Below are 18821 nucleotides of genomic sequence, written 5' to 3' on the forward strand. Positions count from 1 at the left end.
CAATTCGTTAGCTGTCGCTACTTCCTGGAGTTTCTTTTGAGGAGAATTCTTCCGTTTCATCATTTTGGATAGTCTCTGGGGTGGCGCAGAACTGCAGGGCACCTCCCCTTTGCTGTCTGAAGTAACTTGTGTTGGTGGGCGGGGCCGCAGTCAGACCTGATGTCTGTCCCCAGCCCACTGCTGGGGCCACAGTCAGACTGGTGTGTACCTTATCTTCCCCCTCCCAGGGGCAGGACTCCCTGTGGGTGGCCCCTGTCTCAGCTACTTGCATACTGACAGGCTTGTGGTGCTGCTTCGATGGGATCTGGCATATTAGCTGGGGTGGATCCGCAAGGTGCACAAGGGCAGGAGGGCCAGGGTTAGCTCACTTTGCCGTTGGTGGTCCCCTGTGGGAGGGGCCCTGCAGCACCGGGAAGGAGCAGACCCGTCGGAGGGATGGATCCACATAAGCACAGTGTTAGGTGTTTGTGTCGTGCAAGCAAATTCGGTGATGGGAACTGGTTCCCTGTGGAATTTCGGCTGGGGGATCGGAGAGGCAGATGGCGCTTGTCAGCGCCTTTGTTACCCCGCCAAGCTGAGCTCTGTCTTCCGGGCCTCAACAACTCTCCTTCCTGGAGTCCTCTCACCCTCCCAGCTCTCCAAGAGCAGAACTTTTGACTTTTAACCTTCCAAATGTTAAGTCCTGCTGGCTGTCAGGACTCACAGAGTCTGGCTTCCCGCTTTTGCAAGCCAGACTTTGGGGGCTCTGCCTTGCTGGGCGGGCTGCCCCTCCACTGCCCTGGCTCCCTCCTGCCAGTCCGTGTAGCATGCACTGCCTCTCTGCCCTTCCTACCCTCTTCCGTGGGCCTCTTGTCTATGCTTGGCTCCGGAGAGTCAGTTCTGCTAGTCTTCTGGTGGTTTTCTGGGTTATTTAGACAGATGTGGGTGGAATCTAAGCAATCAGCAGGATGAGAGACGAGACCAGCATCCCCCTACGCTGCCATCTTACCTACCCTATGTCTTTTGATTGGAGCATTGAGTCCATTGACGTTTAGAGTGAATACTGAAATATATGAATTTATTGCCATTATGATGCTTGTAGAGTTGGAGTTTCTGGTGGTGTTCTCTGGTCCTTTCTAATGTTTGTTTATATATATATACATATAATATATATATTTTTATATATATAATATATATTTGTTTATATATAATATGTATATGTTTATATATATGTATATATAATCTCTTCTCCCCTCAGAGAGTCCCCTTTAAAATTTATTGACCCCTGCCCATTTTTATTTATTTATTTATTTATTTATTTATTTACTTACTTACTTATTTACTTACGTACTTATTTATTTATTTATTTATTTATTTATTTATTTATTTATTTTTTAACGTTTATTTTTGAGACAGAGAGAGACAGAGCATGAATGTGGGGAGGGTCAGAGAGAGAGGGAGACACAGAATCGGAAGCAGGCTCCAGGCTTTGAGCTGTCAGCACAGAGCCCGACGCGGGGCTCGAACTCGTGAACCACGAGATCATGACCTGAGCCGAAGTCAGACGCTTAACTGACTGAGCCACCCAGGCGCCCCAACCCCTGCCCATTTTTAAATCAGATTGGGTTTTCTTTGTGGTGTTGAGTTGTGTAAGTTCTTTATGTATTTTGGATATTAACCCCTTATGGGATTTGTCATTTGCAAATACCTTCTCCCATTCAGTAGGTTGCCTTCTGGTTTTGCTGATGGTTTCCTTCTCTGTGCAAAAGCTTTTTATTTTGGTGTAATCCCAATAGTTTATTTTTGCTTGTTTCCCTTGTCTTAGGAGACATGACTAGAAAAATGTTGCTACAGCTGATGTCAGAGAAATTGCTGCTTGTGTTCTTTTCTAGGAGTTTTATGGTTTCAGCTCTTACATTTAGGTCCTGAATCCATTATGAGTTAATTTTTGTGTATGGTGTTAGAACATGGTTCAGTTTTTCTGGCACCATTTATTGAAGAGACTGTCTTTTCCCCATTGTATGTTCTTGCCTCCGTTGTCCTAGATTGGCTATATAAGTGTGAGTTTATTTCTGGGCTTTGCATTCTGTCCCATTGACCTATGTGTCTATTTTTGTGCCAGTACCATACCGTTTTGATTACTATAGCTTTGTATTATATCTTGAAATCTGGCACTGTGATACCACAAGCTTTGTTTTTCTTTCTCAAAAGTGCTATGGCTATTTAAAGTCTCTTATGGCTCCATACAAATTTTTGTATTATTGTTCTAGTTTTGTGACTTTTCTGGATTCTTTTATGTACCTTTTATTCTAAGCATATTTTATGTAAGTTTTTTATGTAAGTTTTTATTTTTAAGCTTATTTTATGTAAGTTTTAACATATAAATTAGCACATGTATATTTGATAAATAAAAAAAATACAGATGTATTGAAGTATATATACTAGATCTTTTTAGAAAGAAATTAATAGTGATATATGATCCATGAAGTCCAAAGACCATCGTGTTGTTAGGGAGGCAGTGTGGCATAGCCAAACACTCATAAACTTTGGAGCCACACAGATCAGCAGTGATTACTAACAGTAACTACCACTTAATAAGTTGAGCCTAGGGCTTGGCATCATGTCAGATGAGTTGCAGAAGTTATCTCATTTTATCCTGTCCAATACCATATGTGGGACGGATGGCATGCCTGCATCTCCTTTTATGTCCACCTAGCACATTTCCCAAGATGCTTTGGGGATAGGCTGGGTCTTCTGATTACACAAGTGCCTTGGCTCTCATATTCTTTCAACTCTAAAATTGCTGGTTGAGCTCTTGTCTCCCAGGCTCTAAAAATCATTAAAAGAGATTTTGGGGTTACCTGGATAGCTCAGTCAGTTAAGCATCTGACTGTTGTTCTTGGCTCAGGTCATTATCTCATGGTTTGTGGGATCAAGCCCTGAGTCAGGCTCTGTACTGACAGAATGAAGTCTGCTTGGGATTTTCTCTCACCTTCTCTCTCTGCCTGTCCTCTGCTCATGTGTGCACATGCTTTCTCTCTCTTTCTCTCAAAATAAATAGCTTAATTTAAAAAAAGATTTCTTTGGCATCCATTGAAGAAGAGGAAAGTAATCCATAAAATCACCTCTTAATATACTGTTGTAGTCAACTCTTAATTCAATAGGGTATTGACAGGAAGGAATGGAATGGTAGGTTCAGAAAAATCCACAACTACAGTTAAAACAAAATTATAGTCAACTCTCCATTATCTGGAGATGATTAACTGTAATTATAATGTTGGGTAGGCCTGAAAGGGATTTAGTGGAGGGGAGCTTTTGGAGGGGCCACACTAAGTCCATTTTTCTAGAAGAGTTCAGAAGGCAAGTGATCCCTTCTCATCCTACTTCTTGTTGGAGTAGAGGCTGGTAATCTGAGGAATCTGAACTCATTATTTGCTGCCTAATTACCAACACTCTAGGCTGGGGAGGGCTTCCACTCTCAGAGCATTGTTGTGCTTTTACCACCATTAATCTACTCTGAATAATAGAGCAGGGACTAAATATTACCATCTCACAGATGAGAAAATGGAGGCTCAGGGAGATTAAATAACTTGCTCACTAACTGAAAACTGGTGTCAAAGTTGGGATTGAAGCCCAGGTCTGGCTGATTCCAAAGCCTCTGTGTCATTCACTGCTTCCCTGCCACTTAACTTGTGGGGTTTGGTCCTACTGGGACAGAGATATTTTTGGATGGAGGCTTTTCTTTCTTGATTTTCAAAATATATCATATTGGCAAATGCCATTTCTGTCTGTTCCAAATGATACCCTGTGCTTCTCCTTTTTTTGTGACTTTGCTGAGAGTCATAAAGGACTTTGAAAATCATCCATTCCAATGCTCTCATTTTATAATGAACAAAATTAATACCCAGAAAGATAAAGTTAATTTACCCAAGGTCCCTATGGTGATTAGTGATGGATATAAATCTGCTTTGTTTGAACTTTTGAACTCCTTGCATTTTAGGGAAAAAGATCCCAGAATATAAATGTATGTGATTCAGCTTAAGTTTTCAAACATCTATAATTGAGCAACAGAGTTACAGTTTTCTTAAGAAATAGGCCAAATCATGGTTTTCCATTCAAACTCATTTGAAACTTTAAGCTTGCTTGGGGTGGCACTTATAGTCTACTAACCCTGAGTTTGTTCTTATTCTCGTTTGCCTTGACTTAAAAAGATGAACCATGTGATTCCCAAGAGTTTGGAAGCTTTTCTGATGTTTTCAATAAAACAGCATGTAGAACTAGAACTCTTCTATTTTAGGATTTTTTTTTCTGGTCACGAGGCAGTGAGTAACCATCACTAAACTCTATTTCTATCTGAGATTGAATTTGTGAAAAACTCTGATTAGTTTTTTTTAGCTTGCACCTGAGCCTGTAGAATTACACATAGCTTCTAACTTGCCCTTTCTTCTTGTTATGAATAATGAGTGAACTTACTAAATAGCAGCTAAAAGCAGAATTAGTTTTTGTTTTCACTCATGTATTCAAACAATAAAAAAATATATTGAGCACCTACCATGCGCCAGACCCTGTGATCAATCTTGTCCTTGAAAAGGAATTCATGGTCTAGTAGAGGAGACATACCCATAAAGATATGTGGTATTTGAAATAATACATGATGAATGTTGTCATAGAGATATGTAGCACTGGGAAGATTCTTTTTGCCCAGTGCAGGTGGCGAAGACACTGGCAAAAGTGATATTTGATCTTGGCATTAAAGGATGAGTGGGAGTTCATTAGGTGGAGAATAAAGACTGGCACAAACAAAGATAAAGAGGAGTGGATTCCAATTAGGTGGTAAATTCTCAGTGGCTGATAATATAAATGTGAATTACCGGTATTTCAACATATTGGGTCCATGGATTTCAAGCTGATTTCAAGCTTTTAAAATCTATTTTTATTTTTTTAATGTTTACTTATTTTTGAGATAGAGAAAGAGAGAGAGGTGGAGAGAGAGAGGGAGACACAGAATCCAAAGCAGGCTCCAGGCTCCCAGCTGTCAGCACAGAGCCTGACACGGGGTTTGACCTCACGAACTGTGAGATCATGACCTGAGCTGAAGTTGGATGCTCAACCAACTGAGTCACCCAGGTGCCCCTAAAATCTATTTTTAAAAATTAAGTTTTTGGGGTGCCCGGGGGGCTCAGTCGGTCAAGTGTTTGACTCTCAGTTTCAGCTTAGGTCATGATCTTGCGGTTTCGTGAGTTCAAGCCTCCTGTCAGGTACTGCACTGGCAGTGTGGAGCCTGCTTGGGATTCTCTCTCTCTCTCCCTCTGCCCCACCCCCCACACTCGTATTGTATCTCTCAAAATAAATAAATAAATAAACTTAAAAGAATTAATTTTTAAAGCTAAATTGTAATTATTATTTGGCATTGCTGGCTACCATTGTGCTTCACCGTGTTAGGCGTTTTAAATATTTAATCCTCACAACAATTCTATGATGTAGCTATTGAGGAGAAAATTGAGTCTCACGGAGCTTAAACGCTTTGCCAAGGTCGCAAAGCTAGTAAGGGGCCTAGCAAGAGTTTTGCTCTTCAAATATGCTTTCACTCACTGAAGTTTTTATTTTTAACCAAAATAGTAGCCTCTACTGTAGAGTATAAAACAGACCATTAAGAATGATTTATTAGATGAACTTTAAAGTATTATATAGAAGAATTTAAAAAGAGCTCATCTAGTCTAAGGCCTTGAGGTATCGATCAAGAACTTGTCACTCAGAGAGGTGACATGTTTATGACAGGGCTAGTTAGGATAGCAACTGATTCTTGATCTTCCGCTTCCTTAAACACTGCTCTGGTCCTTTAACACTGAATGCCAATTATGCATCGTGGAGATATAGAAGTGAATAAGGAATAGTTTCTGCAGAAAGGTTTGATAAGTTGCCCAAAGCTCATAAGGAACAGGGCTGGCATAGAACCCGGGAAGTTTGGCTCCAGAGCCCATATTCTTAACTTTGCTCTTAGAGAAGATGGAGGTAGAAGTGAAATGGGCAGCTTCACTTAAATTATGTCATTGTTTGCTCAAAGACCTACTAAAGAAGTTATACTTAGTGCCTCAAGGTCCCCATCTATAGTCACATTTGCCTAACATGTCACCATTGATAAAGTACAGTAATAAGCTTGACTTTGATGGCACTTCACAACAACCCCAGGAAGTACAGGCAGGGCTTCATTGTGCTTATTTTACAAATGAGGAACCAGGTTCAGAGAGGCTAAAGAAAGTGTTCAGCTTTATGTACCTCTGTGCAGAGATGGGATTTGAATCCACTGAAAAGTGAAAAAAGTAATCACTGACCCTAAATGCTTATAATATAGACGAGGCAAAATCACATCTGCAAATGAAAAGCAAAATGTTTTCTAAGAGGTTCAGAGTAGGATGATTAAAGGTTCAGAGGACAAGTAAATCATGTTACTCCTGGCTTTCTGTTAGAGAGGGATGTGAGCTGGGTTATAAATGTGGGAAAGATATGGACAGGTATTCAGTGACATTCCTGAGGCCATGGCCCTGTCACTTTTTGTTTCTGCTGTCTTGGTTATCTGACCACACCCAGTAGTCTGCCTGCATCCCAGTATAATACCCGTGGCTTTGTTTTTCCATGAACATACTCATGGATGTTGTTTCCTGCCTTCACTATTGAACACCATCTATTTTTCACACAGTTGGCCCTATGTAGTTAATTACTCAGGCAGCTCTGAGTTCCAGGCCACCTTCCAGTCCTGTCCTCTTCTCAAAATGCTTCAAGCACTGGGGTTCCTGGGTGGCTCGGTCAGTTAAGCACCCGACTTTGGCTCAGCCTATGATCTCACAGCTCGTGGGTTTGAGCCCTGGGTTCTGTGCTGACAGCTCATAGCCTAGAACCTGCTTCAGAGTCTGTATCTCCCTCTCTCTCTGCCCCTCCCCCGCTCACACTTTGTCTCTCTCTCCTTCAAAAATAAATAAACATTAAAAAAATGTTTCAAGCACCTTATCTCCTCTGTCTGAGAGCTTTACAGGGAGAAGGGGCTTCCAAATGACCAGAGTACTGGACATGCGTTCTGAACTGTAAGCTTTCTAAGAGTAGAACTCTGTCTTACTGCTTTCTGAATCTTCTGTCAATCTAGTGTGAGAAACATAAATACTCACTGTGCATGAATAAATGAAAGGAATGACAGAACATAATTCCAGAAGAAGTATGCTAAGGGTGCAGAAGAAATATTTAAGATGTGTCCTCAAAAAGCAGAGGCCCTCTTCAAAATTGGGATCAACAGCTTTACTATTGGGAAGGAAGGAAAGTAATAAAAAGGAGAAATAAGTGGATTTTACTAATAGCCCTTGATAAGAGGTTTCATCTGTGATTTATTTTCATCCCTGATATTATAGACTCAGAAACTGAGACCCAACTATATTAAGTAATTTAAAATTATATGGTTAACCAGTGGTAGGGCCGAGATTTTGGTATAGACTGTCTGATTCTACTGGCTTTTGTTGCCATTAGCCAGAGTAGAAAACACCATAATTTGTGGGCTTCAAATGGAGTCTTCAGAATGGTTTTGCCTCAGTAATGGAGAAAGATTAGTCTCAGGATAAATGTTACACTGGTTCAGTTCAACAAAGATTGGAAGAAAAACCCAAAATGATCAAGCTGTTTCCGAGTGATTTAATGATGTCCCAGAACCAAACTCAAAAATATTTGTAGGAGTACAAAAATATCCATTGTTCAACAAAGTAAAATTCATAATGACTGCATCCAATCAAAATATAGCAAACATGCAATGAGGCAGGAAAATAGTACCCATAATGAAGAGAAAAACCAACTAATAAAAACTGACCCTCGGGGCGCCTGGGTGGCGCAGTCGGTTAAGCGTCCGACTTCAGCCAGGTCACGATCTCGCGGTCCGTGAGTTCGAGCCCCGCGTCGGGCTCTGGGCTGATGGCTCAGAGCCTGGAGCTTGTTTCCGATTCTGTGTCTCCCTCTCTCTCTGCCCCTCCCCCGTTCATGCTTTGTCTCTCTCTGTCCCAAAAATAAATAAACGTTGGGAAAAAAATTAATTAAAAAAAAAAAAAACTGACCCAGAAACGATATAGGTGATAGAATTACTAGACAAGGATGTTGAAGCTGTTAGTATCACTGCATTCCATATGTCAAAGAAGCCAGAGTAAAAATTCATCATATTAGAGATACTGAAGATTTTTTTTAATAAATGAAACTTCTACAGACGAAGATTATAACAGTTGAGGCCAACAGTCCTCATGAAAAGATGCTCATCATCACTTATCAGGGAAATGCAAATCAAAAGCTACAATGTGATACCACCTCACAGCTGTCAAAATAGCTAAAATCAACAACACAAGAAACAACAGATGTTGGTGAGGATGTGGAGAAAAAGGAACCCTCTTGCACTGTTGGTGGGAATGCAAACTGGGCAGCCACTCTTGAAAACCATTATGGAGGTTCCTCAAAAAGTTAAAAATAGAACTACCCTATGATCCAACAATTGTACTACTGGGTATTTACCCAAAGAATATAAAAACACTAATTCAAAGGGATACATGCACCCCTATATTTATAGCAGCATTATTTATAATAGCCAAAATATGGACACAACCTAAGTGCCCATCAATTGATGAATGGATGAAGATGTGGGGTGTGTGTGTGTGTGTGTGTGTGTGTGTGTGTGTGTGTGTGTATTGCTATTTGCAGTGACAGGGATGGAGCTAGAGATAATGTTAAGCAAAATAAATCAGTCAGAGAAAGACAAATACATATAATTTCATTAATGTGTGGAATTTAAGAAACAAAACAAATGAGCAAAGGGAAACAAAGAGAGAGTTTGGGAGGGAGACACAAACCAAGAAACAGACTTTTAACTATAGAGACAAAATTGATGGTTATCAGAGGGGAGGTGGATGGAGGGATGGGTAAAATAGGTGATGAGGATTAAGGCATGCACTTGTCATAATGAACACTGGGTAATGTATAGAATTGTTGAATCACTATATTGTACACATGAAACTAATATAACAACTGTATGTTAACTGGAATTGAAATAAAAACTTAAAATTATAATAGTTGACATGAAAAATACACTGGACAAAATTATTCGTTATTGAAGTGAAAGACATGGCAAAAGAAAATATAAGAAAAGAAATATACATGCCTTTTATTTCTTTGTGTTGTCTGATTGCAGAGGCTAAGACTTCCAATGCTATGTTGAATAACAGTGGCGAGAGTGGACATCCCTGTTTTGTTCCTGACCTTAGCGGAAAGCTCTCAGTTTTTCCCCATTGAGGATGGTATTAGCATTGGGTCTTTCATATATGGCTTTTATGATCTTGAGGATGATCCTTCTATCCCTACTTTCTTGTCGGTTTTTATCAAGAAAGGATGCTGTATTTTGTCAAACGCTTTCTCTGCATCTATTGAGAGGATCATATGGCATCCAAATCGGCCAGGAGGAGGTCAAACTTTCACTCTTCACAGATGACATGATTCTCTATATGAAAAACCCAAAGGTTCCACCAAAAAAACCAGCTAGAACTGATTCATCAATTCAGCAAGGTCGCAGGATATAAAATCAATGCACATAAATCAGTTGCATTCCTATACACCAATAATGAAGCAACAGAAAGAGAAATCAAGAAATCAATCCCATTTACAATTGCATCAAGAACCATAAAATACCTAGGAATAAATCTAATCAAAGAGGTGAAAAATCTGTACACTGAAAACTATAGAAAGCGTATGAAAGAAATTGAAGAAGATACAAAAAAAAAAAAATGGAAAAAGATTCCATGCTCCTGGATATGAAGAACAAGTCCTGTTAAAACGTCAATACTACGCAAAGCAATCTACATATTCAGTGCAATCACTATCAAAATAACACCAGCATTCTTCACAGAGCTAGAACAAACAATCCTAAAATTTGTATAGAACCAGAAAAGACCCCGAATAGCCAAAGCAATCTTGAAAAAGAAAACCAAAGCAGGAGGCGTCACAATGCCAGACTTCAAGATATACTACAAAGTTGTAATCATCAAGACAGTGTAGTACTGGCACAAGAACAGACACTCAGATCAATGGAATAGAATAGAGAACCCAGAAATGGACCCACAAACGTATGGCCAACTAATCTTTGACAAAGCAGGAAAGAATATCCAATGGAATAAAGACAGTCTCTTCAGCAAGTGGTGCTGGGAAAACTGGACAGCAACGTGCAGAAGAATGAACCTGGACCACTTTCTTACACCATACACAAAAATAAACTCAAAATGGATCAAAGACCTCAATGTAAGACAGGAAGCCATCAAAATCCTCAAGGAGAAAGCAGGCAAAAACCTCTTTGAACTTGGCTGCAGCAACTTTTTACTCAACATGTCTCTGGAGGCAAGGGAAACAAAAGCAAAAATGAACTATTGGGACCTCATCAAAATAAAAATCTTCTGCATAGCAAAGGAAACAATCAGCAAAACTAAAAGGCAACCGACAGAATGGGAGAAGATATTTGCAGGTGACATATCAGATAAAGGGTTAGTATCCAAAGTCTATAAAGAACTTATCAAATTCAACACCCAAAAAACAAATAATCCAGTGAAGAAATGGGAAAACGACATGAATAGACAATTCTCCAAAGAAGACATCCAGATGACCAACCAACACATGAAAAAATGCTCAACATCACTCATCATTAGGGAATTACAAATCAAAACCACAGTGAGATACCACCTTACACCTGTCAGAATGGCTAACATTAACAACTCAGGCAACAACAGATGTTGGCGAGGATGCAGAGAAAGAAGATCTCTTTTGCATTGTTGGTGGGAATGCAAACTGGTGCAGCCACTCTGGAAAACACTATGGAGGTTCCTCAAAAAATTAAAAATGCAACTACCCTACGACCCAGCAATTAACGCTAGTAGGTATTTATACAAGGGATACAGGTATGCTGTTTTGAAGGGACAAATGCACCCCATGTTTATAGCAGCACTATCAACAATAGCCAAAGTATGGAAAGAGCCCAAATGTCCATCGATGGATGAATGGATAAAGAAGATGTGGTATATATATACAATGGAGTATTACTCGGCAATCAAAAAGAATGGAATCTTGCCATTTGCAGCTACATGGATGGAACTGGAGGGTATTATGCTAAGCAAAATTAGTCAGAGAAAGACAAATACCATATGACTTCACTCATACGGGGACTTTAAGACACAGAACAGATGAACATAAGGGAAGGGAAGCAAAAATAATATAAAAAACAGGGAGGGGGACAAAACATAAGAGACTCTTACTGGAGGGGTTGTGAGAGGGGGGATGGGCTAAATGGGTAAAGGGCATTAAGGAATTTACATCTGAAATCATTGTTGCACTATATGCTAACTAATTTGGATGTAAATTTAAAAAATAAAATTAAAAAAAATTCCCCCCAAAATATCCAAACAAACAAACAAATATACAGATGAAAGAAGATTGCAAAACAAACAAAACAAGACATTAATGAACTATGTGACTATTATTGTTTTGGGGGGAGGACTTTTTTTTTACATTAAGGCTTTACTTTTTTACAGTTTTAGGGCCACAGTAATATTGAGGGGTAGGTACAGAGATTTCCTATATGCTACTGGACTCTGCACATTCACAACCTCTCCCATTATCAACATTTCCCACCAGAGTGGTACATTTGTTACCTACATTAACATCATAATCACCCGAAGTGCATAGTTTACATTATATTTCACTCTTGGTGTAGATTCTGTGGACTTGGATAAATGTGTAATCACATGTATTCATTATTATGGTATACACAAGGTATTTTCACTGTCCTATATGCTCTACCTATTCATCTCTTTCACCCCACCCCCTGACAACCACTAATGTTTTTAATGTTTCCATATTTTTTCCTTTTCCCAAATGCCATATTATCAGAATCATCCTTCTTTCACTTAGTAGTAGTACGCATTTTTTTCACATAGTAATATGTTAAATTTCCTCTGTCTTTTCATAGCCTGAAAGTTCATTTTTTTATACTGAATAATATTCCATTGTGTAAATATATTACAGTTTATCCATTCACCTAATGGAGAACATCTTGGATGCTTCCAAGTTTTGGCAGTCAAGAATGTAGCTGCTATAGTAGGGGAAGGGAAGGAAAAATAAAATAAGGTTAAAAACAGAGAGGGCAGAAAACTGTAAGAGATTTTAAATACAAAGAACAAACAGGGTTGCTGGAGGGTAGGTGGGTGCAGGGATGGGCTACATGAGTGATGGGCATTAAAGAGGGCACTTGCTGTGATGAGCACTGGGTTTTACATGTAAGTGATGAACCACTAAATTCTACTCCTGAAACCAATACCACAATATATGTTAACTAACTTGAATTTAAATAAAAACTTGGAAGAAAAAAAAGAATATAGCTCCTATAAACATCCATTTGCAGGTTTTTATGTGACATATGTTTTTAACTCCTTTGGGTATATTTTTTTTTTAATTTTTTTTTTCAACATTTATTTATTTTTTTGGGACAGAGAGAGACAGAGCATGAACGGGGGAGGGGCAGAGAGAGAGGGAGACACAGAATCGGAAACAGGCTCCAGGCTCTGAGCCATCAGCCCAGAGCCTGACGCGGGGCTCGAACTCACGGACCGCGAGATCGTGACCTGGCTGAAGTCGGACGCTTAACCGACTGCGCCACCCAGGCACCCCATCCTTTGGGTATATTAACCAAAGCACGTGTGAAGCGTGTGACACATAAAATATATGTCTCGTGCACATATTTTCTCTTCTGTAGTTTGTCTTCTCATTGTCTTGACATTGTCTTTCTCAGAGCAGAAGTTTTTAATTTTGCTGAAGTCCAGCTTATCAATTATTTCTTTTGTGGATTGTGCTTTTGATATTTTATTTAAAACGTTATAGCCACACTCAGGATCATCTAGGTTTTCTCCTGTGTTATCTTCTGGGAATTTTATAGTTTTGTGGTTTTACCTTTAGGTCTGTGACCCATTTTAAGTTAATTTTGTAAAGGGTGTAAGGTCTGTGTCTAGACTTATTTTTTGCATGTGGATATCCAGTTCCAACACTATTTGTTGAAGACTGTCTTTGCTCCATTATATTGCCTTTGCTTCTTTGTCAAAGATCAGTTGACTCTGTTTCTGGGATTGTATTTCTGGGATCTCTGTTTTGTTCTTTTGATCTATTTGTCCATTCTTTTGCCAATACCACACTGTCCTGATTATGTAGCTTTAAAGGAAGTCTTGAAGTTGGGTCTTACCGCTATGCTTTTCAATATTACGTTGGCTTTTCTGGCCTTTCCATACAAATGTTAGAATCAGTTTGGCAGTACCCACAAAATTACTTGCTGGGATTTTGCATTGAATCGGTAGATCAAGTTGTGAAGAACTGATACATTGACAGTATTGAGTCTTTCTGTTCATTAGTTCTTTGATTTTGTTCACCACAGTTTTACAGTTTTCCTCATGTAGATATTGTAAATATTTTGTTAGATTTATATCAAAGTGTATTAATTTTTGGTTGCTAACATAATTGGTATTGTGTTTTTAATTTCAAATTCCACTTGTTCATTGACAGTATATAGAAACATGATTGACCTATGTGTATTAACTTTGTATCCTATAACTTTGCTCTAATCACTTATTTGTTCCAGGATTTTTTTTGTTGTTGTTTCTTTTAGATTTTCAACATAGACAATTATGCCATCTGCAAACAAAGACAGTTTTATTTCTTCCTTCTCATTTTGTATATGTTGTTTCCTTTTCTTGTATTATTACGCTAATTCAAACTTCCAGTATGTGTTGAAAAGGAATGGTGAGAGGGGATATCCTTACCTTGTACCTGATCTTAGTGAGAATCCTTTGAGTTTTTACTATTAAATGTGATGTTAGCTATAGGTTTTTTTGTAGATATCTTCATCAAGTTGAATGAGTTTCTTCTATTTCTTTCTTATCATGAACAGGTATTGCATTTTGTCAAATACTTTTTCTACATCTTATGATAAAATCATGTGATTTTTCTTTTTTTAACCTATTGATGTGATGAATTACATTAACTGATGTTTAAATGTTGAATCAGCCTTGCATATTTAGGATAAATCCCACTTGATCTGGTGTATAATTCTTTTTATACCTTGTTGGACTCAATTTGCTAATACTTTGTTGACAATTTTTACATCTTCAAGAGATGTAATAGAGATACCATTCTGTTTTCTGTAATATCTTTGTCTGATTTTGGTATTAGGGTAATGGTGGTCTGCTTGGATGAGTTAGGAAGTATTCTCTCTGTTTCTATCCTCTGAAAGAGATTCTAGTGTATTGAAATAATTTATTCTTTCTTTCTTTCTTTTTTATTTCATTTTATTTATTTTTTAAGTAGGCTTCACACCCAGCATGAAGCCCAGGGCAGGGCTTAAACTCACAACTCTGTGCTCAAGACGTGAATTGAGATCAAGGGTTGAATGTTTAACTGACTGAGCCATCCAGATACCCCTAATTTATTCTTTACATGTTTGGTAGAGTTTGGACCTGGTGGCATTTGTTTTGGAATTTGTTTTGGTATTAATTGTTGGTTCATTGTCTTTAATAGATATAGGTCTATTGAAATTGTCTATTCTTGTGAGCTTTGGCAAATTGTATTTTTGAAGGAATTGGTCCATTTTTTCTAGGTTGTCTGAGTGGTGGGCATACAGTTGCTCATAGTATTCCTTTATTATCCTTTTAATACCAGTAGGTTTGGTAGTGATGTTACCTCTTCATTTATGATGTTAGTAATTTGTGTACTCTCCCCCCACAACCCCCGTTAGTCTGGCTAGAGGCTTGTTGATTTTTTTGGTTCCTTTCATGGAACCAGCTTTGGTTGCACTGATTTTCTTTATTGATGTCCTGTTTTCAGTTTCACTGATTACTGATCTAATTCTTATTATTTTTTTTCTTATGCTTACTTTAGATTTAACTTGATCTTCTTTTTCTAGTTTCCTAAGGTAAAAACGTAGATTATTGATTTTAGATAATTCCTCTTTTCTAATATATGCACTCAATATTATAAATTTCCCTGTAAGCACTACTTTCCCTGTATCCCATAGTTTTTGAGAAGTTGTGTTTTCATTTTAATTTAACTGAAAATATTTTAAGATTTGTCTTGAGATTTCTTGTTTGATCCATGTGTTATTTCAAAACATGTTGTTTAATGTCCCCATATTTTGGGATTTTCCAGTTATCTTTCTGTTATTAATTTCTAGTCCAATTCCACTGTGATCTTAGAGCAGACATTGTATGATTTCTGTTCTTTTAAATTTGTGGAGATGTGTTTTATGGCCTAGAATGTGTTTTATCTTGGTGAATGTTTCATGTGAGCTTAAGGAATAATACGTATTCTGCTGTTGTTGGATGAAGTGGTCTATAGAAGTCAATTACATTCAGTTCATTGGTGGTGGTGTTGAATTCAACATGTCCTTACTGATTTTCTGCTTGTTGATCTGTCTATTTCTGATAGAGGGATATGAAAGTCTCCAACTATGATAATTGATTCATCTATTTCTCTTTGTAATTCTATTAATTTTTGCCTCTCATAATTTGATGCCAACAAAGTGAATTACCTAGAAATAAAATATGATAACAATAACAAAAAGTCTAGGAGGAGAGAAATGGAAATATATTGTCTTAAGATACTTATATGTAAAATAGCATAATATCACTTGAAGGTAGATTGTGATGAATTTTTTGTTTCTTTTTTAATTTTTTTTTCAACGTTTATTTATTTTGGGGACAGAGAGAGACAGAGCATGAACGGGGGAGGGGCAGAGAGAGAGGGAGACACAGAATCGGAAACAGGCTCCAGGCTCTGAGCCATCAGCCCAGAGCCTGACGCGGGGCTTGAACTCACGGACCGCAAGATCGTGACCTGGCTGAAGTCGGACGCTTAACCGACTGCACCACCCAGGCGCCCCTGTTTCTTTTTTTAAATTGAAGTATAGTTGACACACAAAGTTACATTAGTTTCACGTCCACAACATAGTGATTCAACAACTCTGAATGTTATTGTGGCCACAAGTATAGCTACCATCTGTCACCATACAATGCTATTACAGTACCAATGACTATATTCTCTAAGCTGTACTTTTCATCCCCATGACTTATTCATTCCATACCTGGGTGCTTGTACCTCCTACTCTTCACCCATTTTGCCCATCTTCCAACCTCCCTCTCCTTTGGCAATCATGAGTTTGTTCTGTATTTGTGGGTCTGTTTCTGCTTTTTTGTTTGTTCATTTGTTTTGTTTTTTGGATTCCACATATAAATGAAATCCTATGGTACTTGTCTTTCTCTGTCTGACTTATTTCATTTAACATAATATACCCTAGGTCCATCCATGTTGTTGGAAATGGAAAGATTCATTCTTTTTTATGGTTGAGTGTGTGTGGCATGTGTGTGCATACACATCACATCTTTTTTATTCATTCATCTATTGTTGGACACTTAGGTTGCTTCCATATCTTGGCTATTGTAAACAATGCTGCAGTTAAGATAGGGGAGAATGCATCTTTTCAAATTGGTGTTTTGTTTCCTTTGGATAAATACCCAGCAGTGAAATTACACTTATATACCCAGAGAACCATTCTGTTTTTTACTTTCAATACATTAGTCAATAAATTACATGATACATTCAACCTTTTATTGTAAAATAGGCTTTGTGTTAGATAATTTTTCCCCACTGTGGGCTAAAGTTAAGTGTTCTAAGCATGTTTAAGGTAGGTTAGGCTAAGCTGTGATGTTTGGTAGGTTAGGTGTATTAAATACATTTTCAACTTATGGTGGGTTTATCATAAGTCAAGGGAGATTTGTAGTAAAAGTCCCAGGGGGATCATGTTCTCTGCACTCCCTTCAGGCTCCTGTACCCTGAGTGATAACCTTCTGGGGCTTTCCTCTGAAAAAAACTGAAAGGGTCTTGGTGATTGATACCAGCTTTCCAAAGGCATTAGTTTAGTCTCAATTAAAATACCTCAGTGTTACCCCATTGCTTTTAGGATAAAGACAAAATTTCTTAACCTGGTTTACAAGGGCTTTCATGATTTTCCGTTAATAGACAAATATGAGGAACTTAATAAATATTTATGGAATAAATAAATATATGAAAGCATCACATAGGGAGCATAAATAGAGAATAGTCTTTGCTTACCTGTACAGTTCATCTGTCACCTTGTCCATCCTTGCTTTACCTGCTGTATTCCAGCCATACTCAACCCTTTTGGTTTTTTAAAATCTTTGTACTTTCTTGAGTTTGTTCTCACACGTGCCACTTTGTCTTCTTGGAACACTCTTCTTTTTTCCTCACCCTCAACTCTCTCTCTCTCCTCAATAAATTCTACTTATGGGGTACCTGGGGTGGCTCAGTAGGTTAAGCCTCCGACTCTTGATTTCACCTCAGGTCATGATCTCATGGTTTCTGAGTTTGAGCCCCATGTGAGGCTGTCAGTGCAGAGCCTGCTTGGGATTCTGTCTCCCTCTCTCTGCCCCCCACCCCACTGACACTGTCTCTCTCTCTCTCTTAAAAAATTTTTTTTTCTACTTATTCCTCAGGAACCAGCTTAAAAGACACTTCCTCTAGGAATCTTCTTCTACCCCTTTGGAGTTGCTGGTCCTCCTATGAACTTCTTTCATTCCTTGTTATTTCTCTGTTCATAACAATTATCATTTTGTATTGTGGTTACTTAATTGTTTGTCTTCACTATTAGATTGAAGCACGGAAGATATATATATATATATATATATATATATATATATGTGTGTGTGTGTGTGTGTGTGTGTGTGTGTGTGTGTGTATCATCGAAAGCTTATAGAGAGTGGAAACAAAAGCTGGCCTCTACTATGCACAGAATTCCCATTTGGGCAGAGTGAAAGAAGGAGATGCTGAGTCCTGATCTAGAGCCTGGCCTGGGGTCACTGAAATGAGGTATTTATGTGATTAGCATCAGGTGGTTCCTCTCCAATGACCTAGGTCCCTTCTGAGAATGCAAAGAGAAGGGCTGTCACACTACATAGCACTACCTCCCTTGGAGGGAAGTAATGTAATATCCCTTCAATGTCTGGCCATTCAAGGTTTGGCTGAAAGAGCTGGGCTCCCTGTCTCCCTAGTCTGCAACAACTCTTGAGGGTCTCAAGGTGGAACAGCATCTGTGAGGGTAGTGGGACAATAAAACTCTAGTAGTTTTGCAGTAGTATTGATCAGGAAAGCATCATGGCCACTGAAGTGAACCTCTGAAGAATAAATGGTTCCCAGTGAAGAAATAGGCAAAGGGAATTTCTAGAAATGAAATTATTTTTGTTCAGTGTCTTTACTTTTTGATTGAAAGAAAATTCCATTGGAAAGAGTTTCCAGAAAACTGAGAGGGAGGTTTTTGAGAAAGGGGATTAAGAAGGTCATTGTGACTTGGAATATCAGGTTTGCTGAACCAGTTGTCACTCTTACATCACATTTAGAGGAAGTGTTATTTCCCTAACCCTGGCATTTCTCTTTGGCCATCCTGGTTTCCCTTCTTTGATCTTCAACTTTTTCAGAGCCACAGGAATTCCAGTAGTGGTCTGCTTTCCTTCAATCCTACTCTTTTTTTTTCAAATTTTTATGAGTTTTAGTTAGTTAACATGTAATGTAATTCTGGTTTCAGGAGTAGAATTTAGTGATTCATCACTTGCATATAATACCCAGTGCCCCCTGATCCTATTCTTAAAGTTTCCAGAGCTCAGCCTATCTTTCTGGCTTCTGTTTTAGAACTATAACCTTAATTTAAGCAAAATACGTACTCCTGGAAACTTACAGGT

General features: G+C 38.4%; 1 protein-coding gene across 5 annotated transcripts in view; it reads left to right on the forward strand.

Annotated features, from left to right (window-relative positions):
- ABCA1 (ATP binding cassette subfamily A member 1) overlaps positions 1-18821 on the forward strand; it is a 324881-nt gene that overhangs the window by 52240 nt on the left and 253820 nt on the right. The window lies entirely within an intron of this gene.

The sequence above is a fragment of the Prionailurus viverrinus genome, chromosome D4 (genome assembly GCF_022837055.1).
Source record: "Prionailurus viverrinus isolate Anna chromosome D4, UM_Priviv_1.0, whole genome shotgun sequence".
In the NCBI taxonomy this organism is placed as follows: domain Eukaryota; kingdom Metazoa; phylum Chordata; class Mammalia; order Carnivora; family Felidae; genus Prionailurus; species Prionailurus viverrinus.